Genomic DNA, 14,839 nt, shown 5'->3' with positions numbered 1-14,839 from the left:
AATGAAAACAGAAACAGAAATAAGTGAGTGAAACAGCATTGTAACATGCTCTACATGGCTGTCATGAACACATTGCAAAAAGTACTTATCAATTCATTGAAATGTACACGAGTCTTACCGGGTATCTGCCGTAGAGTCTTCCTTTCACTTGGGGTGGTTTCTTGGCCTGCAGCTGGAGTCCTAGGAGTCCGGCATTTGGAGAAGACACAGAGATAATGAGGCCTTCCTGGGCATTTCCAAAGACCTCCTGGTTGACTTCCAGAGTCCAGAGGGTAGCTGTATTTGTGATGGAGGCATCCATACCATCGCTATTGAGGCTGATGGTGCTGTCATGGCTGCCCTGAACATACATCGCTTCCAAATTCAGGATAGAGGCCAGTTTCAATCCATTGTTCCTGTTCAAGGTGGCGCTACCATCAATCTTGGCCTTCAGAGCATCAAATTCAGAGGTAGAGGAAGCGTCAAATCGGACAATGATGTCATCCTGATTGAGAACAGCAGCATTTGCCTTCACTGTCAGGACAGCTGTCTTCATGGAGAACTCGTAGGTCAGGTCACCGAAGATAGGGATCATGATGTTGCTCTGCATTTTGGGCAGAGTGATTTTTGGCAGGGTCAGCTTGCTAAGAGCAGATGGAACATGCATAGTAGGCATTGTGATGAGACTGAAGTCAGGCACAGGAATGGTGAAACCAGACACTTCAATATTCAGCACTGGAACTATGTGTGCCGGAACAGTGAGAGTTTTGGGTAGCTCAATGTTGTATTTCTCGTACTCTGCCTTTGCCTGGTCAAATGATGTAGAGAGAATGGCAACAGCCTTGTCCCTTCCAACGATCATGTTCTTGTTCAGACTCCTGGTGTGCTTGTTGATGGCATTGAAGATTGGCTCCATGTCAATGCCAATGGTGATCATCTCAGGGTTCTTCTTGTATGTGAGCTTGGTGTCCATGTCAAAGGTCTGCTGAGGTGTGGTCAAGAGCACACTCAGACCGGTGTCCTCCCACAGAGAGAACTCAGTCCTACCTATGAATTCTACAGCTCTTTTGGGAATGGAGATGGGCTCCTTCAACGCATCAAGGTTCACTTCTCCATTGATCTGGGCGAAGATGTGGATTTCCTGCTCACCGTTGTCCATTGTGAAGTAGTGTGAGTATTTGTACTGGTTGAATCGTGCCAGTCCAGTCCAGCTAGCCTGCTGCACTCCAGAGTTGAGGGTAAAGGCAAAGTCATTCTGAAGATCAATCTTTCCAGTCAACTTGAAGGGAAGCGCAATCTTGGTGTTTTCCTTGTTCTTGGTGTCAAACACAAACTCATAGGGTGTAGCGATGAAGTTGATTGAGTTGGAAATAATTCCCTCAACTTTGCCTACCAGCTCTGTGTTGCAGTAGGCAGTTACCTCAATTTTCAGATCCTGCACCTTAGCCTCTGCTTTCAGCTCAGCAACACTGCTTTTGATGAAGGGAGTTTCGGTCTCAGTGTTGGCTTCAATGATGATGTGACTGAAAATGCTGGCTTCAGCATTCACATTCTGCTTCATTTTCAGGTTGTTGGTGTCGGTTACCCCAGTGAAGATCAGTTTGACAGTGTTGAGGTTCATTACAATCTGCATGTCATACTTGTGGGTTCCTTCATCGGAGTAATCCTGGATGGCAGATTTACCGTTACCCTCATTGGTAAGAGTCAGAGTGACAATGCCACCTTCCAGGCGAGCAAATGCCTTCTGGGTTATGGCAGCCTTGCTGAAGATGTTGAGAAATGGGAGGTTCACATTGTGGTTGTATGTAGTCTCCAGTGTGGTAGAGACTCCATTCTCCATGTCGAAGAAGGCATTGCTAACCAGCTCGGCGGTGTAGGGCTCAGTTGTGGCCTTGGCATTGGTCTTGGAGGACGCCTGGACTGATGTGCTGTAGAAGGCAACTGTTCCTTGGTGGTCCACGGAGAAGTCCCTGTGCACGATCTTGATGTTCTCAGAAACAGACAGGTGGCTCATCTTGGGCACAGCAATGTCAACTTTGGCATCCAGGGTGTAGGCGAACAGATCAAAGGTAGAAGTGGCCTGAGATTTGAGGATAGCGTAGAACTCTGGTGTCACTTCGGTAGTTGTGGCATTCCGGAACTCAGCATTGGTGCTCATAATGTAGTCAGGTGAGATGACACTGAACTCTCCGTGGAGTTTTCCGAAACAGGGGACCCTGCTCAGTTCGATGACTTTCTGTTTCAGCTCCTCGGCGAATGTGTTATAATCAAAAGACCTGATCTTCTCTGTCAGTCTATCGAAATAGACACTGATGTTGTCTACCATTTGCTTGAAGTCAAAGGCATTCAGTTCATTTACAAACTCATTCACATGTGACATGATTTTGTTCAGCATGGCTTGGATATCAATAGACTTAAGAGCATTGTTTGCTGACTGAATGTGTTCTCTGAGCTGGTAGGACTTCATGATTTCCACAACCTCATCCATGATGTTCTCAACCATCTTTTCAACCTCGTAATTGGACAGGATCTCTTCAATTTTGGTGTAAACAGCATTTATCTTGCCAGTGATGTCATTTTTCTTGATCCACCTCATAATAGTGTCCCTGATTGACTTCAGGACATTCATGATTTCTTCAGTGGGAATCTTGGCTATCAGTGTAGGAATGTGGCTTTCAATGGAATTGATGAAGTTCTTCAGGTCCTGAATGAACAGGTTGATGTCGAAGCTCTCAACAACTTGTTTCAGTTCACCCACTTTCCCCTGGATCTTTGCTCTAATTTTGTATTTGGTGTCAATATCTAGCAGCAGGCCTTTGCTGTTTTCCATTGTCATCATCGTGGCAATTTTGACTTGTTCAATGACTGCAGGGAGATGCTCAACAAATGGCAGCAGAATGAAATGGCTGTCAACATTCTTCTCGTACTTCAGGGAACCAGAGATGGCGTATTCCTCGTTTTCACCGGCCTTGTTCAAGATTGTGGTGAAGACAGCTCCTGTCATCTCCATTCCCATAGTTTCAGCATTGTTCAAGGCGCTAAGCTCTTGGTTGAATTCATGGTTATTCAGTTTGGATGTCATCTTCATTGAGGCATACTGCTCCTGGGGAGTCAGACGACTGGTGATCTTGTTGTCCAGGTTGGTCTTGACAGAGTCTCCATTTTCCAGCTGGAGGCTGGTGGAGGCCTTGCATTCGTGGGAGTGGGAGAAAGCCAGGGGCTCTGCCTTCAACAGGAACTGGTTGAACAGCTCAATGTTCTGAATTCCAAACATATTCGGAGTTCCGTTGGAGTTGAATAGAGCAGAAATGTCAACCATGAATGGCTCAGCGACAACGTTGACAGTGCTGTCCAAGTTCAGTGCTTCAGAGTTGATGCTAGCCAAGCTGTTGAACTTGGTGGACAGACCAGCAATCTCGAGGTCAGCAGTGTGTGTCATCTGAGAGAGTGCATATTTTCCATTGGTGTTGCACTTAGCAGTGGTGGTCATGTCAGCAAAACTGATCTCATAAGTGTGCTTGAAATTGGCCTCTTCGGAAGAGACTCCCTTCAGGCTGCCGGTCAGTTCCATCTTGTAATTCTCTACCTTGAACATAGCCTCATTGACAAAGTTAATCTCTGTGATCTTGAGGTCGTTTTTCACGTTCACAGCAACACCCAAGCGCTGAATGTCGACAGAGATGTCGTGCTTGTAGGTGTTCTCCTTGTTGAAGAAGTTCTCGGTCTTGGAGCGGAGGGCCAGAGATTTAAGAGTGAGAGTCAGGCTGTGTGTGTTCTCAGTCTCCATCTGATACAGTTCAGCGACCAGCTTGTTGGTGAGGGCCAGGCCATCTTCATTCACCTTCAGGTTCACTCTGTTCATGGTGTTGGCATCGAAGAGATTGCCCTTGAAAATGCTGTTTAGGTAGACCTCAGAGCTTGCCACTTTCCCCTCCAAGTTGAGGTTGGCGGTGGTCTCTCCAAAGGTCCCCTTGGTGTTTATGGACACATGGGCCCCGGTGGTATCGACTCCACCATTGAAGACATTCTCGAAGGTTATGGGGCTGCTTTGGGCGGTGGTGGTGGCACTTGTTGCTAGACCTTCCTTGTTCAGCGTCAGAGCAGCCTTGTGGAAGGCGCGGTTGCCGAGGACGTTGACGGAAGCGTCTGCATTGATCTCTAGGCTGGCGGGGTTCAGGGCTCCGGAGAGCAGGGAGTAGGCACGATTCTCAGTATCATCAGCCTGGTTTTCTACCCTGATGATGGCTTCATCCCTGGAGGCGGTGAAGTCCACTTTGCTGCGGATCATTTTCTCTTCAGCCTTGGTCACAGAGTCGGACTGGATCGTCAGCTGGGCCTCTTTGTAGCTGATGCTGAACTTAGTGGTGTGCTTAATGGGGTCGTTGTTCAGGTTGGTATTGGACTCAATCAGAAGCTGCTCATTAGCATAGCCGGCCTTGAGCTTGTTGACAATCTCCAGGATTGGGGAGTTCACCCTCAGTGTGGACTCGGCTCTGGCTTCTTTCTTCATGTGTTCGAAAGAGAAAGACTGGGAATAAGTGGTGCTGGCGGTCACGGATCCAAGGGTTACACTACCATCCATGTTAGCATCTCCAATGAGCATGTCAGAGGCCAAGGAGGCCTGCGAAGTGATGTCCAAGGATGTCTGCAGACCCAGAGGGCTGAAGACCTGAATCTTGTGGTTGCCTGTGGCTCTCACTTTGTCTGACACACTGACGGTTTCCATTACCTCAAAGCTGGTGTCAATGAGCTTGTGGCTCAGGGAACCATTCAAAATCACATTCAGAGAGTCTTCTGGCACGTCAGTGATGAGGGCAGTTCCTGTAATGAGACAAAACAAGGGACATGAAGTCACTATAGTACACACAATGTAAATCAGTCAAACTGACTCAAGGTAGGTTATATTATATAATCTAATTTGAAGTTATTATGTATCATGTTTCTTCCTTTCCAAACATGATAATATGGCAATCTGTAAAACTACTAAACATTTCTGATTTGGAAGTTCAATGAACTTGTTAAGGTTATAACAATCAAAAAGGTTAAAAAAAAGTTAAGAGAAAAGGTTTACCTTCAGATGTGAAAGCGAGGAGTTCAATGGGACTGTCAGCTACCACCTTAAACTTGGCAATGTAGCTGGGGCTCTCCACAGAGTTGTTGCCACCGGAGACCATTCCCTCCCAGTTATAGTAGTTGCTGTTCACCTTAGCAGAGACTTCAACCATTCCGAAGAGTGGCACAGTGAGCTTGTAGTCATTGGGGATGGAGAAGGTGGGGACCTGGACCTTCTTGGAGGCAAGCTCCAAACCGACCTGGGGCACGGACAGATGTGGGGTGGTCAGCATGGCAGGGATCCTCAGCTCCTCAGATGACTTTCCTCCGAATGGCATGGGGATGGTGATGGTAACACGGTTCTTGTTGAACTGGTATTTGAATGTGCTCTCACTGTTGAAGGAATGAAATAATGAAAAATAGTTTGTTACTATCAGACTATGATACTGGACACTGACATCACATAGAAAATTACTAGGCTCTATAAAAATAGACCCCAAAAAGAGAATACTGCTTTCAGATGTACTTACGATTTCAGGAACAGTCTTTCGGGCATTGTGGGCATTGCCAGCTCTGGCATGTTGTCCTTCAGTGTCTCAACCATGGGAACATCAAAGGTGATCTTGTCCATCCAAATGTTGATGGCCTGTTAAAAAACTATTTTGTTATGCGTTGATCTGCCACCATTGGTTTGACTTCTATGGAAGAATAAAACATGAAATGAATTGAGGAGACTGTACGAAAAGGATTTGGGTGTTGTCTTACCTCAAGAGATTTGGTGAGGATTTGACGCAGTTTCATGTCGGTCTTGACCACCTGCTGGTCCAGGATGTCCTCAGAGAGCTGCTTCAGCCATGCCTGGAGGGCTTCGGTATGAGGGATGACCTTTTGGATCTCAGAGCCCATGTCGGACACCAGCTGAACCTCAACCTTGTTCTCATCTAAAAGGAAAACATGTTGTATTATTAGTACATTCAACTTTGAACCTTATGTCTATTGCATACTAGTCAAATAAACATACCACATAAAGATAGACCTCCTCCCTACACAATGGTGTATTATGAATTTGTAGAATCAGCGTACCGTATTTGAAGATGACACCCTGAATGGAGGTGGTCTCGGGGAGCTTGATGTCACTCCTGAGCTCCAGGGTGAGTTCCTCTGCACTCTTCATAGTGGCAGTGATAACTGCATCAGTCTTGAGGGCAGGGACAACCAGCTGGACCTGCAGCATACTGTCGCTCATGGCCTCAAGCCTGGAGGAAAGAAAACCATCAGAATCTCTTAGTGATTCAATTAATTTCCAACATGTGCTGATCTATGAAGACATGCACCAATGAATGTGGCTAAAGGGGAGGGCTTTTGCGTTTACTTACTTGGCGCGGCCAATTAGAGACAGCTGAGGGATGTTCTTGTTGGTGATGTCGATGGTGATGGACTTTCCATTGGCTCTGCTGTCGGTGAGACCAATCCTGATTCCAGCCTCCACATCATAGTCGGGGATCTGGACGTTGGCGGTCAGGATGTTCCTGTTCCTGTTGTACTTCATGGTGGCGGTGGCCTCAGTGGGTTTAGCACCTAGGGAAACAAGGAGGAAGAGAGTGAGTTGATTTTAACCACTGACTCACACCAAACAGTATGAACCATGGGAAATGTAGTGCTTGGACAGATGTTCCTACCCTCCGCTCTAAGTGTCATCCTCACGGTGTCAACCTTCTGGCGTCCCTCCTTTCCCTCGCTAAGGAGGTCATAGGCAAAGGTGGCGGTGTACTCAGAGACCTCGTCAGTGGGCTGGATATCAAGAGCAAACCTAGAACAGAGAGACTGTTGTTCAGTATGATGCTAGTTTGATCTTCATACATGGTGCATTAGCAATATCTTTCCATAAACACATCCAGACTCCCTCAAATGTTGTACTTACTTAGTCTCTCCATTGAGAGGGAAATAAGGAGCAGCAGCGTTGTCACCAGCTAAGTTGTAACGGACGGTGGTGCAGTACTTCACTCCAGAGAAGAGAGGGTTGCAGTTCACAACGTTGGTCCTGCCCTCATCCATGGGGGGGATCAGAGTAGCCTGACCAGAGGTAACTGTCAGCATTCTGTTGCTGTTGTTGAAGAAAAGCAAAAGAACAAAAATAAATAACAAATCATGTGACTTTTGATACATTTACTCAATTGAAAATTTGAATTTGTTTTGGTTGTTTTTTATGTACCTGACTCTGAAGAGCTGGGTGGAGCCCTGAGGAGCAGGGATACCCAGCTTGATCTGGTTCTGCTCCATGGTGATCTTGGCGTTGACGGCGCTTTCGTGGTACATGTTGGTGTGCATCTCCACAACGGAGCTGGTAAACTCAGGGATGTGTACTCCCATCTGGGTCACAAACTCCACTCCCACAGAGGGCATGAAGGACACTTCCTGCTGTTAAAAGATAGCAGTGAGAGGCCCATTAGAAAACTCTTATGTATAAATGCATTATTATAAATGTTTCATATATTATTATTACAAATGTTTATTACAAATACTTGAGAATTTTTCTAAATGTTTACAAACAATTGGATACAAATGTATCAATAGTATGAAAACTACTGTTACTGAAAACTCAACAAAAAATGGAATTAGAATCTTGTGAAAGAATGTTGATTGAGTGCAGGAAGATAGCAGAGAACAGTGAGTGAGATATTTACCATGTTGCGGTGAAAGCGCAGGCCACCCTTAGCTCCAGGAGCAAAGGTACCGGACAGAGAGAACTTCAGAGGGAAGCCAGAGGCAGTTGACAGGGAAAACTTGTTGTCCATGAAGATGTAATGGGCAAACACTTCATTGTCAGTGCCTGCCACCATATTCTGCATGAACTAAACCCCGGAAGAAATGTAATCAATGACAATAACAATAAATACATATAAAATATATCATTCAGCAGATGCTGTTATCCAAAGCAACTTAAAAGTCATACATTCTTGAACATTTTTATAAACATTAAATTGTTCTTAGCTGGAAATAAAACAAGAGGGTTCTTCACACTTGGAGGTACACATATGTGTAAACATGTGAATTACCTTTGCGGGCATGTCCTTGAGGAGGATCTCAGCGTACATGGCTGCGTATTGGGCAATGCCCTTCAGCTCGCTGCCCTTGATGTATCCAAGCTCAGTTCCCATGATCCTTAGATAGGCCATGGCTTCAGGGGACTCCTGAGCCTGCAGATCCTTCGCCAGCTTGTTGAAGTTGCGGATAATCTCCCTCATGATGTTCTCTGGGACCTGAAGAAAAGATTTGAGAAGAGTTAACAATGACAATCGTAACACAAACTGAATGCAGTGGAGTAATATTTTTTTGGATGTGTGGTAATCACCTTTGTTTTCTCATTCTTCAATGGGGCAGCGAAGTTCTTCAGAACCTCGTTCACCTGGTCTGGCATCTTGTCTCCAGCCCAGTACATAGCCTTGGATACAGTGTCAGGGAAGAACCCGCTCTTTCCGAACAGAGCCTCAATAGTTGGCTCAAAGTCTTTTCCCTCCATGCCAATCTATAGACAAAAAAAAACAGTCAATGCAATGTAGAGTGGATATAACAAAAATCACACTACAAACCTGTTATTATGAGTTACTAGACGTAAAAACCTCTTTCTGTTATTACATACCTCCCACATGTCCATGTTATAGCCGAAAGCCTTTAGGGTAGTCTCAAGCATGATCTCCTTGGGCAGTTGGCTGGTGGGATCAAAGATCATGTTTCCTTGCATGCTGGTCTTCATGTTGTTCATGGCAGCATCCATCTTGTAGTTGCGAGACATAGTAGTGTAGTCACCATGAGTGGTTGCAATGGTAGGGTCAGCAAGGACATCAAGGATCTTTTCGCCCAGCCTGGGGATTAGGATCACAGAATATTAAAGATCAGTACTAACACTGGATACTTAACTTTTTTGTATAATATTATGACAAAGTCTGTTTCAGATCAAATTTATACATACTTTATGGTCTCGGGGTCATTGGAGTGGATGATGTTGTAGATGTGAGAGGTCACGAAGGCCTTGACCTGCGCATTCTGCTCCTGGACGTCTGGTTTCTGCTCCTGCATCGACGCCTTCAGTATTTTCTTCACCAGCTCCAGGTCACTTGCCTCAGGTGTCCTCATCAGAATCAGGTAGGCTGCCAGTCTCTTCTGCACAGCACCCTTAGCGTATGAGCTCACCCTCTGGAGGTTAGAGCGCACCTGGAAAGGAAAAACAAAATGGCAGCTAATTAGTCAATGTATTTTTGAAAGGAGAATTTGTGCCACAGTATAGCAGTGCATGGCCCTTATTCACATGTCTCAGAGTAGGAGTGCTGATATAGGATCAGCTTGTCTATTTATTTAGATCATAATGAAAAACATTATATGGGGACCTGATCCTAGATCAGCACTCCTACACTCCTTTTGAGTTTGAATATAGTTTACCTCATCGGTCACAGACATGCGCCTGAAGGCCTGGATGGCAGCGAGCTGGACCTGCAGGGTTGTGGTGGGCTGTCTCATGCACTTCAGCAGGGTGGTCTTCACGGTAGCGTCGGCGGCCTCCATGGCTTCTCCTATGTTGCCAATAATCTGGAGTCCATTACAAATAAAAGAGAGAGAGAGTCAGATAAGCAGTCAAAGAAGTCAAGCTTTCCATGTCATGTGATTAGGTGGGAAGAAGAATCGAATTAGTTGAGCAACAGGTGACAACATACCCTCAGGGTCAGGAAGGTCAGCTCCTTTTCTCCAGCACAATCAGCACCCAAAAGGGAGACAAGGAACTCAGACACAGCAGCAATCTCGGGGGTGACTTTGCCCTCAGCCTGGTAGAGCCTAGTAACACAAAACAAGAGGGTGGCAATGAACATTTGAACCATAATGTTTATTAAACTAATTTGAAACCGTCAGTCATTGTCTATCAGTCAATAACCAAGTAGAGTATACATTTTGGACTTACTTTCTGACGACATTGCCTAAAGCAAACATGATGGGCTTGCTCTGTTTGTACTGAGCCATGCTGAGCATGTCTTTGACTAGGAGGCGGGAGGGGTTGGGCAGGAGTCCCAGGGCATAGACAGCGGCGTCGACTTCAATAGCTTCAGGCTCGAAGGTCCTGAGTTGCTGGAGCATGGCGCTGCTACACTCAGGAGTACCGCACTGGGCCAGGGCCTGCCAGGTCAGGGCGTCCGATACGAACACCATCTCAGGGACGGCAGGGCTCATAGCCTCACCCTTCAGTCCCCGGAGCTCAGACACAAGTCTCTGGAAGGTGCTGGCACGCTGGTGGCCCTGGTTGGTCTCGGACAGGGTGCTCAGTTCCCTCAGGGTGGCAAGAGCAGCATCTGCTGTCTGGACGGCAGCTTTGTCCTCAGCAGCCTCCATGGGTAAACCCTTGAGGTTGGCCTCATCTTTAGAGAGTAAGATAGAAGACATTTAGTTTTAAAGGTCATTCTGTAAAGGCCGCCTGGTACAGTACACATTCTGTTTATCATTTGAGTAAAAGACGAATTTTGACCAGTGTCAATTCTTACTGTGGTTGAAAACTCTTTCGTTGATCTTGCTAGTCTCCAGGAGAGTCAAAGTCTGTTTGACCAATGTTGACACTCCATACTCAGTCCTGCATTTAGGAAGAGGATTGAAGAACATGTGACGAATTCTAAACTGGCCTGGGTCAAATCTGGGCTAACATCATTGCAGACTCAGTATTCTATTCATAGGATTAAACAGATTTGAAGTTGCCTGGATTTACTGGTGGGAGAAAGGGAGGAAGATGTGCTTCTCCGTGCAGGATCCAGCAGTCATGTGCTTCTTCTGGTTGTCAAACTTGTAGTTGCAAGTCTGGGTGCTGCTGATCAGCTTGGACAGTGGGTATTGCTGTTGACAGGGAAGCACAATTAAACACTTTGTCAGGAACAATAATCATGATGGGTTTATGGTGTAAATCAAGGTTCCCCAACTGACGTGATTTTATTTGTCCCCCCAAGTAAAAAAAAAAAGTAAAAAAAGTGAGTTATATATTTTTTTAAATGTTGGCCAAATGTTGACTAAAAATACCAGCAAATCAGCTCCAAGTGATTTTAATTTGGGAAATCTGCTCCAAAGTATTTCCAACAATAATAGAGAGATATGTGAATGTGTACAAATGTAAGAAATTATGATGTTTTAGTCAAATATTTTTATCTGTTTGGGCATCTTGCGGTAAATTTGCAGTCTACAAATTATTTGCAATTATGTTCGGGCCACGTGACCATCCGTTCAAGAAGAAAATTGGCCCGTGGCTGAATTTATGATATGATATTCTATTAAAATGTAATGCTTAATCGAAGAATGACCAAATGTTTTTTTGTAAATGATGGCCATAAAGTTATCTTTTTGCACGTTTCCCCTCCCTCTAACCATGCCAGAGAGGATAGCCAGGGGGCTGGTGTGGTCCCTCTGGGCAATGAAGCTGTCGCATTTGGACAGGTCCCTGGTGATGGTCACGTCAGTGGCGATGTCTTCTTTGGAATTGACAGCGAAGTTGGTGACACAGACTCCATGAAGGGTGGCCTGAATGTTGAGAGAGTTTTTGTTAAAGTAAATGACGAACATACATCCATTTAGATTATTAGGTTAACACAATATACTTCGGTTTCTGTGATTCCTTGTCACATGACTGGTACCAAGAAGGATATTTACAGATTATAGATCTAGAATGGTCAACTCAATAAGATGGACACACAAAGTTTTGAGATGAAGCTATGAAGGACTTTGACCTGCAGCTTTATCTATGGTGCAGTCATTCTAGGTAGTCATTGTAACAACTTGTTTTTTGGTATTTATCACCCTAGATTGCGGCATCTTATCTGTTTATTATGTCATTTGTATCTTGATACATCACAAACAAAATCAAATTGCCTTGATGACCCAGACCTATATGGACCTGATGACTGTTATGTCACGTCACTGACTAATTGACTGTGAGCTGGCAGGTGAGGAAATTGCCTTGGTCAGCTCTTACCATGTCCTTGTTCTTCTCTTCCTCCAAGGCAGGCACGATAAGGGCTGAGACAATTCCCCTCTTGATGTTTAAGATGGTGGTGGTCTCATCCTCCTCAGGGAAGAGTTTCACACCTGTCTGTCCCTCAACCATGACCTTCAGGGGGTTCCTGGACAATAAAGGAGTGATCATCTTATTTCGTATACTCTTATTCTGAAATGAAAAGGAATCTCCGCACATTCAGGATCAATGCACAATTTTCTATTTATTTACGTTGATCTTTTGGTAGTCAAACTTTCATCAGAGCCACTAAGTATACTCTTATTCTATCATCAAGGGTTATCAAGCAATAGAAAAGGTCTGTAAATCGCTGTGGGATAAGAGTGACGTGATAGCGTACTTCGCCATGGCAGCCTGGAAAGCCTCAGCACCAGCAGCGGGCGCGAACACAGCGGAACCCTCTGTGTCGACGTGGACGACCTCGCTCAGGGAGCACTCTGGGGTGCGCAGGATGAAACTGCATGTTTGGGGCACATCAATTTCGACCTGTGAGAAGGAGAAAAGGAACGGTCAGAGGACTGTCCCTTTAATGTCCCCTTCTGTAAGGGAGGAATGGAAGTTGAGTGAGAGCCCGGAAGAGTTGCTGGAGGGCTCTGGGCTCAGCTGTCTGTCACGTACCTTGCAGGTTACTTTAGGGCCATTCTTGAGGTTGGTAGCTCCATTTACACCATTAAGTGTCTCGGCTTCATACTGGTACAGAAATCTTCTGAAGTTCTTGAACCTCTTTGCCACTAAAAATAAGGGGGCATAAATGACTAACGTTGCAATTACAGTTATGAGAAAAAGGGAGCAATACGTAGGGACATGTTATGAAAGACATCTAATCTCTAGTGAGATAAGGAGTTCTGGACTCTACCTTTCGTATGATAAAATTGATAGTGTTGACATTTGGCAAGTCAACATGACACTGATCGATGATCTCATCATTGAGTTCAAAGTCACACATTTCAGCTGAGACCAGTGCAAATTGAGTAGACCTAGGTGAAGTAACGTTCCCCAGAACCGTTGTGAGTACTAGACTACAAGGAGTTGAAACAAAGATTTGCTTATTCCTCTATGGTTTTAACAAGCCGTGATAACTTCTCACAAAATCACTCTCCTTTTTTGTTTGATATCCTGTTTTGGGTTCTGATGACGTCAGAATTAGTGTATGAAAATTATCAGAATTTTACCAGAGAAAAATGCTAAGCATAAGTTTTGTCCCATCCTGTTCATTCACTCTTTTTAAATGTTTGCAAATTAAGTATAGTCTATAGGCAAATTCATAAAAATTCCATATCAGAGTTGTATTGACAACTTGCTTAGTATCTTAGTCTGGAAAACCATGTAGCTATTTTAATTTTAATCCTGTGGTGAAACTAAATAGCTACAGACAGTAGCTAGCTAGCAAAGTCAACCTGATAGTGAATGGCGATATCATCAAAAGTGTCCAAAGTCACACATTTCAGCTGACCAGTGCAAGTTCAGTAGGCCTAGGTGAATTTTAGCAATGATCCCTAGAGTTGTTGTGATTAGGCTACAAGGAGTAAACATTATAATAAAGATGTGCTGATTCCACTATGGTTTTTAGTGGAGTCTGGAAGAAAACATATTTTTATTGTAATCCTGAGGTAAAACAAAATCCCCTGAAGCTTGATTCCTAGCTAGCAAGCAATATGGTTGTTTCTCCTCTCTTCTCTGACATTTTGCAACTTGTTGAAAGTTGAAAACCCATTTCCCCTAGACACCATTGTCTACTGGAAGATTACCTTCATCTAACATTTAAATAAATAAAAATAAAAACTTACAGAGACAAGTTGGAGATTGTCCCTCAGAATTCCCAATATCTTGCTCTGTGAATAATGAAAATAAAAAAGTATTGGGAAAAAAGTTGAAATACCAGTGCACAGAACATCATCCATTGCAGCAATTGTCTGTCTGTAAAATGTATTCATAGTATCTGCATATTTTCATTATATATATATATATATATATATGCTTATATGTCAATGACAATTTAAAAAAGTGTATGTAAGCTACCCAGAATTAGTTATATCGTCTCTTGTTAAATGTAGACCTATTTCAACACAAATGGATGCTTGTAGCACAAAACTACCAAAAAGTTGTGTAGAGAATGAAAAGCATGTATTAAAAATGGACCTCAAAAACAATGTGTAAATTGCGCTGTACTTACGGGCCAAGGCATAGGTGCCTAGCAGTAGCAGAAGGCAGAGCTTAGTATCCCCCATGATGGGTTGGAAGAAGCTCTGTAAGCCTTCGGGAGAGAAGAAGAGGTCTGTTCACTCTTTCAGTAGACTGATTCCTCTGCTTTGGCTCTCTGCTTTTATAGTTCTCACAACCCTCTTTCAGAGATCCAGAACTGCCAGAGTGCCGCCCTGGTTCCAGAGTTCAGGCAGTCCTTGTGGCAGGGCAAAGGTAGGCCTAACTCATTTCACAAACACTCCCAAGACTTGTCAGTCAGCACTGGACTTGATTGGACTCTCTGATTGTATTAGATTAGCTTTTTATTATTATCATTTTTATTTTATTTACAAACTAAGGTTTTTCATGCTTTAGAAACAAGTGATTGAAGTAAGGGGTTGTAAAATAAACTTGTGTATTTAAAAAAAAACATTGTCACTGGTGCTCAAGCACTGTAGCAAATTATTTATCATTGTTACATGGGATTTACTGTACACCTGTTCTGATATTTGTGTTGTATAGATTAATGTGGTCAGATGAGATTGGTGGCCTGCAAGTCACTCAGAACATGCCTACTAACATGAATGATCTACT

The 14,839-nt window shown here is 44.2% G+C and overlaps 1 pseudogene across 1 annotated transcript in view; it reads right to left on the bottom strand.

Annotated features, from left to right (window-relative positions):
- LOC123991502 overlaps positions 1–14,389 on the bottom strand; it is a 50,869-nt pseudogene extending 36,480 nt beyond the window's left edge. The window contains exons 1-25 of the transcript XR_006830808.1: positions 14,238–14,389; positions 13,852–13,896; positions 12,683–12,795; positions 12,405–12,550; positions 12,026–12,173; positions 11,422–11,574; positions 10,775–10,899; positions 10,557–10,642; positions 9,983–10,433; positions 9,741–9,858; positions 9,469–9,615; positions 9,002–9,243; positions 8,672–8,894; positions 8,384–8,557; positions 8,088–8,291; positions 7,716–7,883; positions 7,244–7,449; positions 6,953–7,135; positions 6,711–6,841; positions 6,408–6,609; positions 6,115–6,287; positions 5,797–5,972; positions 5,562–5,677; positions 5,051–5,424; positions 119–4,800 (exon numbers count right to left, since the gene is read on the bottom strand). The product of XR_006830808.1 is annotated as an apolipoprotein B-100-like (transcript). The remainder of the gene's footprint in view (positions 1–118; positions 4,801–5,050; positions 5,425–5,561; positions 5,678–5,796; positions 5,973–6,114; positions 6,288–6,407; positions 6,610–6,710; positions 6,842–6,952; positions 7,136–7,243; positions 7,450–7,715; positions 7,884–8,087; positions 8,292–8,383; positions 8,558–8,671; positions 8,895–9,001; positions 9,244–9,468; positions 9,616–9,740; positions 9,859–9,982; positions 10,434–10,556; positions 10,643–10,774; positions 10,900–11,421; positions 11,575–12,025; positions 12,174–12,404; positions 12,551–12,682; positions 12,796–13,851; positions 13,897–14,237) is intronic.
- Positions 14,390–14,839: the final 450 nt, after the last annotated feature.

The sequence above is a fragment of the Oncorhynchus gorbuscha genome, linkage group LG12 (assembly GCF_021184085.1).
Source record: "Oncorhynchus gorbuscha isolate QuinsamMale2020 ecotype Even-year linkage group LG12, OgorEven_v1.0, whole genome shotgun sequence".
Lineage (NCBI taxonomy): Eukaryota > Metazoa > Chordata > Actinopteri > Salmoniformes > Salmonidae > Oncorhynchus > Oncorhynchus gorbuscha.
This window is presented reverse-complemented; position numbering and strand designations above follow the sequence as displayed.